Below are 12,234 nucleotides of genomic sequence, written 5' to 3' on the forward strand. Positions count from 1 at the left end.
TACATACAGTGTGAATCCATTATGGAATCCATTATGCATGGCATTCTGGAAATGCAGAAGAACCCGTAGTGATAAACAGATCCGCGTTTGCCAGGGAATGGGGGTGGGAGTGGAAATCAACTGCAGATAGGCAGGAGGGAATTGGGGAGGATGAAGGAGGTAGGCTATAATCTCGATTTTGGTGGTGGTCATACATGGTTGTCTACTCTTACCCAACTGTCATTCAAATTGGCAAGTTTTATCATCTAGGAATTATACCTCAAATCAGCTGCTTTTTAAAGGCTTTTTAAAGTCAATTCTAAAATAACATGGTTGGTAGGGTCTTCCTTCTGTGTCAAAGAAAACACGACTTTTGTGGGTCAGTTCAGGCTGAGATATGCCATGATAACAAAACCTAACCAGCTTGATGACTGAACCAAACTAAAGTTTCCTTTGTCATGTCCCCAGTCTCAAATTAACTATCCCAGGCAGTTCTCCTCCACGTGGGGACACCGGTTTCCAAATAAGCTTCCTTTCGTCTTGAGACTTCATCCATCTCAGCATCTGATTTTCAGCATCCACCAGCAAAGGAGAAGAGAACAGAGGAGATGTTTCACCTCGTAACTGTCTCAATCTGAAATGGAAACACTAGTCATTCGACTCATAATTCATTGGCCGTGAGGGGTCACATAACCCCAACCCAACAGCAAGGGAGGCTGGGAAATGAAGGAGACTGTGACTATTCAGCCAGTGTTGAATTCTCTTCTAGTCACCGAATATCCCTGGGCACCATTTTTCCCCCATAGATAGGACACACCTTTCCCTTTGCAAACCCGTCTCCTCCAACCATGGCGACCAGGAGAGAAGGCTGGCAGGTCTCTCGGTGGCACGCAACGGTGATGGGTCTGTTAAGTTCCTCTTTGTCCAGAGTCTTCTGAACAAAAATAACAAGTCATCTGCCCCTTCCACACACCATCCCCACCCAATATATTACAATGGAACAGGGCGACCAGATAATCACAAAAAAATCTTTCCCATTTCGAACCTGGATAGACATTTCAAACCTCAGAGCAATTCTGAGAACCCACCAGTACCCACTTCGGGCAGCCTCTGTCTGGAGGGTGAGAAACCTTTTTTCCTTTTAAATACGTAGTATAGATTCTGGTCTAGTTTGCCTCCAATCTGTTGTAGGGGGCCAAGGACTGCGCTTAATTATTTGCAAGAAATGATCTTCACTTCCGCAGCCTTCTTTCTCTCACCTCCGTGACCGGGTCCATCTGGAGCAGTAGGTTGGAAGGGCACAAGCTTCGTCTAAGGCTCACCCTCGGAGGCCATCATCCAGCAAGGAGTTCTGCTGAGCTTGTGGTTCAAAGTGCCTGGGAATTACCATACCCTCTCTAACTGTTAGGAATCCAGAAGCAACTGAGGTTGTCAGACCTGCTATGTCCTGACTTTCTGACTGATCCCAACTCCTTTCACTTCTTTTCTGAGCTGATGTCTTCCTTCGAACCTTGCCAAACGCAGTCAAGAGTGGCGAACATTAGCCTGACTCACGTGGTCTTTTCCGGTTTCTTCCTCTAGAATGTACCTTCCAGATTGCCACAGGATATAATAGCTTTACTGAATGGTTTGCCTCTGAGACACTCAGGTCTTTCATCTTTCCAGTTTCCTGGCCATATCTACCACTCTGCTGCCACTCCAGTGTCCCCTGTTTCAGGAGTTTGGTATGACCACATTTCTCTCTCTCTGGGTAAAGTCAGTTCTTTATTGCTGTTGTTTGTTTGTTTGTTTATATTGTTTATTTGCAGTGCTATGGATCCAACCCGGGTCTTCACGTTGCTAGATCTACACTGAGCCATCCTCCCGGCCCCTCTTAGTGTAAGTCAGGATACAACAGGCCTCATTAGCAATGAAACTGCATCAATGTTCAATGCCTACTTTGCAAAAGTTTCCTTTTTGTTCACACACAGTTTAACAGGGATTGATGGGGAGGTAGTGTGATGCCAGATTCGTGGGACCCCAATAGACCTCCAGGAGCCGAATCCGATGCAATCACACAAGAGTCTTTATTGCAAGCTCGAGCCTGGACTCACAACCGTTTCCGACGCAGCCGTCCCAGAGAGTGAGTCCTGGTCTTTTGTTCAGTGAGATTTTATAGGTTTGGGGGGATATTCTATGTGTCACAATATCACACACCAAATCATTCCATACCGCGGGAAAATCAAACAACAACTCTTAACATTGATTAGCAGCATTCACTGGTGGGAACAAGTTGGGTAGGGAGATTGGTTAGTGCAAGAGGGGGATTCCTTTGAATTGATTGGTTTAAGCCAGGAGGGGTGTACGTGCTAAACTACATGGTTTCCCAACATGTTATCAACCACCATAAACTACTGGGAGGGTCATCTGGCATCCCAGGTATTTCCCTGTCTCATGCTGATTGGTGGTTGCTAGGGGGTTGCTATGGGTCCTCACCTAGCCTGACTGAGTCAGGGACACCTGGTGTAGCAGATCTCTCCTGTTATTTGCAGACAAACAACTCAGCAGGGTGGGTATGTGCTTAGGAGTGCTCTGTGGGTTTTTCCAAGGACAAGGGTCACGTGCCCCCTTCCTTGGACAGGCTTTGCTCTGAGGTAGAGGCTGGTTTCTCAGTAGGACTCAGAGATCCAAGCAGCCATGTCTTCCAAGGAATGCAAGTGGATCACAGGAGTGACGAAAGAAATGGAGGAGGGAACACCAGGTCCTATTTGCCTCAGGCTAGAGGTGACATGCCCTGATGACCCCAGGACTTAACCACACACACACATCATGTGTGGGGATTGCAGGGGTCCGGGGTAAGGCTGGAAGGGCTGGAGCAGTCCCAAACCCATGAACATGATAATAAGGGGAAAACTCCCTTCTAGATCAGGGCTCCAGCAAGCACTGGCGGAGAGTAAAAAATCCAAATGAGGCAGAAGAAAGACAATCGGAAACAAAAAAAAAAACCCCGAAGATACAAAAAGGAGGGAGGGAGGGAGGAAAGGTCTAGGAAGAGGGGAACAAAAACACAAGACCCTGTTTTTCAACATTTCATGAAAACAGTATCACCAAGAACCACAGCAGAAAAATGACCCTGGCCCACCCTTCCTTGAGAGCTCAGAAAACTCATTTCATATAAAGATGACCAACAGACAAAGATTGTGATTAAATCTCATCCAGTTATTATGAGAAAAATGGAAATAAGGAGCCGTGCCACTCCAGATAATAAAGAATTCCAGAAAGACATGCTCCCTAAACAGACTCATTTTTAAAACAATGAGGCAAGATGGCACATCAACGAATGGAGCTGGAGAATATCATGCCAAGAGAAATAAACTAAATCCCCCCCCCCCCAAAATAAAAGGCCAAATGTTTTCTCTGATAAGTGGATGCTGATCCATAATGGGGGTGGTGGGGGGGGTAGGGAAGAATGAAGGAACTGGGCAGAGGGGAGTAGGGGGAGGGGATGGGTGAGGGGAGAGGAAGGAGGTGGAATGAGACTAACATTATCGTCCCATATACACGTATGTTTACGCTACCCGCGTGACTCTGCACCATTTGTGCCCAGCGTGTCAAAATGCATTCTACTGTCATGTATAACTAATTAGAACACATTTAAAAAATTAAATTGAATTTTTAAGATGAGGCAAGAACAATTAAGAAAGTAATCAAATATACAAAAAGGATAACAAGTAGAAATTAGAAGGCTTCAGAAAAGACGGGCGAGAACTAAAGAAAAGAATTAAAACTCTCATTTCGGAATGAAGAATAATCTCGAAGGAACACGAGAACAAGAAAACCCAAAAGATAATGCCTTTAAGGGAATTAGAAGATAAAATGGTGCAATTTTTTTTTTTTTAACAATAAACGGAAGTCTAAAGAGAAAGCCCCTGTGTAGAAGACAGGCAAAGGCTTTAACATACGCATAACAATGTATAACAAAAATCGCTGAAGAAGAAAAACAAAGGCAGGTAAACAGTGCAAATCAAAAATACTTTCCTAAAAAAAAAAAAAAATACTTTCCTAAAATAAATAAAAACTTGAAACAATAGTCTGTAACTGGGAAAAACTGACTCGGTGCCTCCAAAAGAAGAATCCTTTTATTTCACATGTTCTATCAAGTCCCTTGTCAAGAAGATCAGATTCTTGTCAGTCTCACCTACATCAATAGTTCAATACATCAATAGGCATGGGAGCAAAGCAAGACTGAAATCCAGCTGGGCCAAGGAGAACTGTAGCTCCATGTCCAGCATCTGGGGCCCATGGCATGGTGATGTTCTGTTCAAAGGGCTTGTGTATCTCTGCCCCTGTGGCTTTACTAGTTTCAGCCCACATGGCCTCTTCGTTAGCTTATCTCTACTGGATTCCTGCAGCTTTCTTTAGTAGATGTTCCACGGTGCTCCCATTTCTTAACCTTGGGGGTCTACACTGCAGCTTCAGCATCCTGCTCACATCTCCATGCATCGCCCTTTCAGAGGCTGCCCACAGAAGACTCTGACCCTCCTGCATTTTTCCTGGCCTTCTAGGTCTTCCTTTGGAATCTTGGTGGAAGCCTCCAAGACCCCCCTAACTCTAGAATCTTGCAATACTGAAGAACCAGCACCACCTGGTTCCCACCAAGCTCCATCCATTACCATCTTGAGCAGTAGTGAAGACTCCAGGACCCCTGGCTGCAACAGCCGCTAATTGCCTGAATGGCTGAGCATGGTGAAAAAAACTTCCTAGGCCCCCCTTGTGCAGGCAGAGTGCCCCACTGGTCTCCTTCTCAAAAGGAATTTTTACTTTTAGTCCCTGAAGCCTGAGATGTGGGTAGGTCTTGCCAATTCCTGAGAGGCCCTGAGCCATCTGTCTCGGTATCTCTGGGCAAAGTCTTTAGCATTTCGTTAGCAGCAATCCTGTCTTTAACAACTTACAACTTCCTTAGCCCCGGTTTTACTCCCACCTTTCAAGTCCAGATTTTTCATATCTTTCTGCCCCTGGAATATCACAATAAAAACTCAGCTAAAAGCCGCCAGCAATACCCATGCTGCCACCTGAATACTAGGCTGCCTAAAAATCTCTTCCACCAGATTAAGAAGTCCATCATTTTTAAGAATCCGCCTCACAGAACAATTCTCAGGACATGGGCAAAATGTAGACCAACTTCTCAGCTGGAACATAGCAGGAATGGCCTGGAGTCCAATTCCCATAGTGTCCTCCTTTGCCTCTGAAACCTCGTGAGCCCTGTCTTTACAGTCCGTAGTCCTATCAGCCTTCTGGCCTTCTGAACTCCCCCACCAGAATCCCCCATTAAGCTCACCTTATAACCATCGAAAGCTTTCCCAGCTTGCGTCACTAAACTTTCCAAATTTCCCTCTCACAAACTCCCAAAAGCTCCAAAAGCAATGACCCCCACTCTTGGTACCAATTTCTGTTTTCGTTGTCAGCTTTTTCATCTCTGTGACCAAAAGACCAGACAATCACCATTAAGAGGAGGAAAAGTTTATTTGGGGGGCTCACAGTTTCTCAAGTCTCAGTTCATAGAAGACGGGTTCCATTCCTCAGAACTCAAGGTGAGGCAGAACAATCATGGAAGAAAGACCTGGTGGCAGGGGGAAGCAGCTCAGGACGTGATCAGGAAGAGGAGAGGGGTGGAGGACTCTTCCCAACAAAGACAAAATATGAACCCAAAGGTATGCTCCCAGAGACCCACCTCCTCCAGCCACACCCTACCAGTTACTACTCAGTTAATCCCCCCATAAGGGGATTAATTCACTGAATGAGTTAAGGTTCTCATAACCCAATCATTTCACCTTTAAACCTCTTGCATTGTCTCACATATGAGCTTTTGGGGGACATATATCTAAACCATAACAGATGGCTTTTTGATTTTATTGATTCAATATCATTGAGACCCAGACTCTTGCCTAGAGAAGAAATAAAAACAAAATCATAGAAATAAAAGCCCCTTTGTCCTGAATTGGAATCAGAAGCATTGGTGTGTGTGTGTGTGTGTGTGTGTGTGTGTGTATATATATATATATATATATATATATATATATATATATATATAAATGATGTGGAAATTATGGCTAACACAGTAGTTTTGTGCACGTCTAACACCAGACTGTGTTTTCTAAACCCTATTTCTCATTAAAAGACCTAGGGCTCCCTAGAGAAATGGTTGACTCCAGGTCTAAACAGGTATAAGATGAGCTTGTAACAGTTTTTCCAAATAAAATAGCAAACACTCTCCCAAAGAATAGAAGGTCCGGTCCAAGGACTCAAAAAACAACTTGAAAGATGGGACAATAGGAGCCTAAATAAATAAGAGTAATTATTCTAATTAACTTAAAAATATACCAAATTGTTTTAAGTTCATGCATTTGTAGTTATGTCTATTTGTATTTTTTTAAAGAGAGAGAGAGAGAATTTTTAATATTTATTTTTTAGTTTTCGGTGGACACAACATCTTTATTTTATTTTTAATGTGGTGCTGAGGATCGAACCCAGCGCCCCGCGCATGCCAGGCAAGCACGCTACCGCTTGAGCCACATCCCCAGCCCCTTCTATCTGTATTTGACAGCAAAAAATTATTTATAAAACTTCAAGAAAGGCCATATCAAGCATACAATCTGTCTTTCCTTTACAAACCAAACATAACACCAGGCAGGTGTGATGGTACACACCTGTAATCCCGGCAACTCAGGAGGCTGAGACAGGAGGATGTTCGTGTTCAAGGCCAGCCTGGGCAATTTAGTGAGGCCCTACCTCAAAACTTTTTTAAAAACATAAAAAGATCTGGAGATACAGCTCAGGGGTAAAGCACCCTGGATTCAACTCCCAGTATCAAAAACCAAACCAAACTCTACCATCAAGTAGCCAAACAGTAGAAGTTTGGCTAAGAGGGAGTTTCTCTGTACAGAAACATTTTAGCTAATAAACGAAGAAGGAAAGATAGAATGAGAATCATCATGGCACAACCACTAATTTTGTTTTAGATTTCTTTGCAACCACTAATGAATTAATGAAACCAGCCTTGACCAGCAGCAGCTGCTAACACCACAATGAGATGGCAGCACGCTGTGCCTCCCGACGGAGAGACACAGAACTCTCTACAAAGTGTGCTTTCCAAAAAATTTAAAATCCCACCTCTCCATCACACTCCCACAATGTACTGCAACCTCATGAACCAGGCCTACCTGGGCCACTGTGACTCCAGCACCCATGCCCTTGCAGATACCTGCACTACAAGTGACGGGGAGGATCCAGCACAGCATGGGGTGCCACCTCCAAGACTGGAAGAACCAAGCTGCCTTTCCCTCCCCACACCCCAGCCGCCTGCAGCCTCAGCCTGCAGCACCACCCTGGGAGCTCACCACTGTGGGGCGTGAGGATGCGACTCAGTGGCCCGTGCTCCCAGAACCAGCATTGATGTTGCTGGAAGCCCTCGCCACCAGTGACGCTCACCCCTGAAATTCCTAACAGCATGTCCCTCATGCTCCACACCTTTGGTGCCAAAGGATCCTGCAACAGTTGGTCTTGCCCCTCGTGAGGCCTGAGGATGTCTACTGTTCTCCACTCTCCTGGAACCACGGGTCCCATTGCTGGGAGCCCCCATTCAGCAGCTCCTGCTTCTGTAGGCTTGAAGACACATACCCCATCATCTGCACCCTCTGGCACTGCCCTGGCCATGACCAGAGACCCAGCCATGACCGGCACTCTCCCCTCTAGGTCCTAAGGTCACACATCCCTGACAAGCCCATAGACATGGTGTCTACTACCACCACAAACACCTGTGGTCTATCCAGACTCTCCAACACCACTGATGTTGGTCCCAGCTGAGGACTTCACACAGCCTTTGTCACTTGGTGTTCATTTGGAACCAAAGCCAAAGTACCCTACCCGACCAACACCCTAAAACTTTTACAAGAAAAAAGCATTTCCCTCTGAAGACTAGTCTGTAAAATTAGAAGGTGATTGTTACACCAGAAACCCAGGCATGAACACTTGTGCAAAATAAAGGATATCCAAGAAATGCCTGAAAAGGAATTCAAACCAAGGATCCTAAAGAAACTCAGTGAGATGGGAGAGAATACAGATGGGTAGGTCAACAAAAGGAGGGGGAAAAAATCATCCTTTGAGTGAAAATGCAACAAGGAGTTAGTGTCGTGAGAAAGAACCAAAAAGAAATCTTGGAGCTGAAAAATCCAATCAATGAAATAAAAAATGAGATCGAGAGCCTCAATAACAGACTACCCTAAACAGAAGGAAGAATTCTTGAACTTGAAGAAAGGTCTTTGAAAATAATCCAGTCCCAGATTTTTAAAAATAGAGAATAAAAAAAAGAATAAAGAAAGACCATGAGCCGGGTGCAGTGGGGCAAGCATGTACTCCCAGTGATTCAGGAGGCTGAGGCAGGAGAATTGCCAGTTTGAGGCCGGCCGCAGCAAGTTACCAAGGCCCCAAGCAACTTAACAAGATCATTTTTCCAAGTAAAAAATAAAAATCCCTGGGGATGTGGCTCAGGAGTTAAGCATGCCTGGTTCAATCCTCAGGACCAAAAAGAAAGACAGAAAGCCTATTGGATTTATGGAACACAATAAAGTGAACAGATATTCACCTTATAAGTGTTTCAGAAGTAGAAGGCAAGGGGAAAGGCATAGAAAACCTATTCAACAACATAATAGCTAAAAACTTCCCAAGTCTTAGGAAGGATATGAACATCCAAGTCCAGGAGGCTCAAAGAACCCCAAACATATTTAGCCCCCCAAACAGGTCCTCTTCACAGCATATCATGGTCAAACTGTCGAAAGTCCAAGACCAAGAAGATAATTCTAAAAACAAGGGGAAAGCATCAAGTCATATTTAAGGGAAACCCCCCCCCCCCGGCCATTACACAAATAGATTTTTTTCATCAGAAATCTTATAGGCCAGGAGGGAATGGGATGATCTATTCAAAGTTCTAAAAGGAAAAAAAAATCCTAATCAATTATACTATACCCAGCAAGGGTGCTCTTCAGAAATGAAAAGAGAGAAAGACTTTCCAAGGCAGGAGAAGAACTGAAGGGATGCATCCCTCATCAGTGACAACTGGCCCCACAAGAAGCACTTAAAGGAGTCCTGGAATTGAGGACAGCAATCGTCATCACAGAAACACACAGAACAATGAAGCTCTCGGGTAAAGCAGGTACACAAAAGCAAAAGGGAAAATAATCCAGCCTTATCATTGAAGAAAACCACCAAACCAGTAAGATAAGAAATCTGCTGGGCTGGAGTGGTATGTGGCTCAGGGATAGAACAATTGCTCAGCAAGTGGGAGACACTGGGTTTGAGCCTCAGCACCACATGAATATAAATAAATAAAGGTATTGTGTCCATCTATTGAAAAAAAATTCATACGTTCTTAGGAAAAAAAAAAAAAGAAATCTGCTGCTAGTCTAGTCTAAAGGAAGTCATGGGGGTGTCCCTTAATGGGACCTAGTGCTCTTAGAAGTCTGTGTCTTGGACGTTTGACATGCTGTGAAGAGGTTTTGTGTATCCCTGTGGGTGGGGGTGCATGCACACGTGGACATGCACGCTGGAATCAAATCCAGGGCTTCATGAATGCTACATGCCTACTCTACCACTGAATCACACCACCCCGCCCAAAGAGGGCTTTCTGTGGTCAAGTGGATTAAGTGTTCTTTGAGCTTCCTGGACCTGAATATCCTTATTCTCAAGGCTTGGGAAGTTTTTAGCTATTTATTTCACTGAATATGTTTTCTATTTCTATTGTGTCAGCAAAAAAAAAAAAAAAAAAAGATAATAAAATGGTGGAAACTGATTCTTCCTCATCAGTAGAAACCTGAATGTCAACGGACTCAATTCCCCCAATCAGAAGGTGTTGGGATAGCCAGGTGGTCCTGGAATCCCAGGGACTCAGGAAGCTGAGGCAGAAGTCACAAGTTCAAGGCCAGCTCAGCAACTTAGTCCTTGTCTCCAAATAAAAAAAGATAAAAAGGGCAGAGGATGTACCTCCGTGGTAGAGCACCCGTGGGTTCCATCCCCAGTACTGAAAACAAATGAGGTGACCATAGTCTACAACCACTGACTGCACATTTCAAAATAACTCGAGAAGAAACCGAAGGTTCTCCACCCAGAAATGATCACGTTTGAGGAAGATGAAAACATTAATTACCCCTGATTTTATCATCGCACTCTCTATACACATATATGTATATTCAATTACAATACTGTGCCTCCTAAATATGTACAAATAGTCTATATTTAATAGCAGCATTAAATAATAATTTTTTAAAAAGAAACATTAATTATTAGACAAATAATTATTAATAATTTATCTTGTTTTTGTTTCAAGATAAATATCATCACAGGGTTACATTCCAAAAGATAGTGATCTTTACATTTTTATATTATTTAACTATAACAAAGCACAATATATTAAAATACATATTTTTTAAAGAGAGAGAGAGAATTTTAACATTTATTTTTTAGTTCTTGGCGGACACAACATCTTTGTTTGTATGTGGTGCTGAGGATCGAACCCGGGCCGCATGCATGCCAGGCGAGCGTGCTACCACTTGAGCCACATCCCCAGCCCAAAATACATATTTTTTTAAATGTTTATTTTTTTCAGTTTTTTTAGGTGGACACAATATCTCTATTTTATTTTTATGTGGTGCTGAGGATCGAACCCAGTGCCTCACGCATGCCAGGCGAGCACGCTAACACCTGAGCCACATCCCGAGCCCCAAAGTACATATTTTTTAAAGTTCTTACAGCTGGGGATATAGCTCAGTGACAGAGTGCTTGCCTAGAATGGAACGCCCTGGATTCAATCCCCAGCACAGAAAAAAAAAGAAGAAGAAAAGAAAGAAAAAAAAATTCTGACCTGAATCTGATCAAATCTCTAGACACAGCTATTAATTTACAGGAAACATCAAGAGTGTAGGAAACTACAATCTAATAACTCAATTTCTTCAACCACAACAAAAAATTATAAGGAAGAAAACATGGAGATGAAAAATACTGAGGAGAGATGTCAGCCAGTTGTGATGTGGAGCCTCATCCAGTTACCTATCTTTTTTATTACCTATATATTTTTATTTGGGGCTCTTATGAGAATCAGACTTTTGAGGGGCAGAGGGTGCAGCTCAGTGGTCCAGTGCTTTCCTAGCATGCACAAGTCCCTGGGTTCAATCTCCAGCACCACTCCTGCTGTTTGGGTTTGAATCTTTCATAATAAAAAGCTGCATGTAAATTTGTGCATATAAATTTCCACACAATTAAAAACTGAGATGTAGGGAGAGAAAAAAAAAAAAGCTGGAAGACTCTAAGTCAAAACGTTAGCCATAAATCATTCTGACGATGGCATTATGAGTAAACGTTTCTTTTTAAATTACTTGCTATGTTCTAATCGTATTTTTTTTAAAAACCTGGGAAAGAAAGATAAAATCCGAACTAACCCCCCACCCCACCCCATTCCCTCAGGGCGAAGGTTTCTCGGGGCTCTGCAGGTGGACGGGCGAATTGGCACGGCTGGGCCAGGAAGCCATTTGGCCGCACAACCCATGGCCCTTACAGGCAAATGTACTTCCCCTCTACCCCACTTCTTTTCTGGGAATCATGCCCGAGGAAATCATTCCAACATCTGAAATGTCAACAAAGCTGGCCGGGCAAGGGTGTCCACGTTGGAGTTATTTACCGGAGCGAAAACTTGGGAGTCAGGGCCACTTCCCACATCAGGGGGAACTGTCCCGGTCAAGTCCAACAGGAGATGATGCAATGATAAGAAGCCATCAGAAATGGAATCCTGGGAGGAGAAGGCCTCAGGTTTAATTTGTGTGTGTGTGTGTGTGTGTGTGTGTGTAACGAGGATGCACATCTGTAACATCTGACATGATTCCAGTCTTGCAAATATGCATGCAAAATGAATGGCATCCAGTTAACCTCAGGGGACACCCAGCTAACATTTAAAATTAACATGACCTAGCCGCTTATGGGGGAAATTTGGCATTCTCGGCCATTCTCAGGAGACTTACGCTCCCTTAACCCTGCTCGCTCCCATGTTCCATGTCTGCCACATTCCCCAAGTGGACTCTCTTCAGTTTTTCCCTCTGGGTGCCTGGTGGGTCTCCATCCACACTCTACTTCTTTTCTTTGATCTTCAACATCCTTCCCAGACTACTGTGTTTGACTGTCCCTGAAAATTAGAGAAGACTGCGTTTCAAAGTGAATGTCTTCTCATACCAGGCA

Source organism: Marmota flaviventris, chromosome 17 (genome assembly GCF_047511675.1).
Source record: "Marmota flaviventris isolate mMarFla1 chromosome 17, mMarFla1.hap1, whole genome shotgun sequence".
Taxonomy (NCBI): Eukaryota; Metazoa; Chordata; class Mammalia; order Rodentia; family Sciuridae; genus Marmota; species Marmota flaviventris.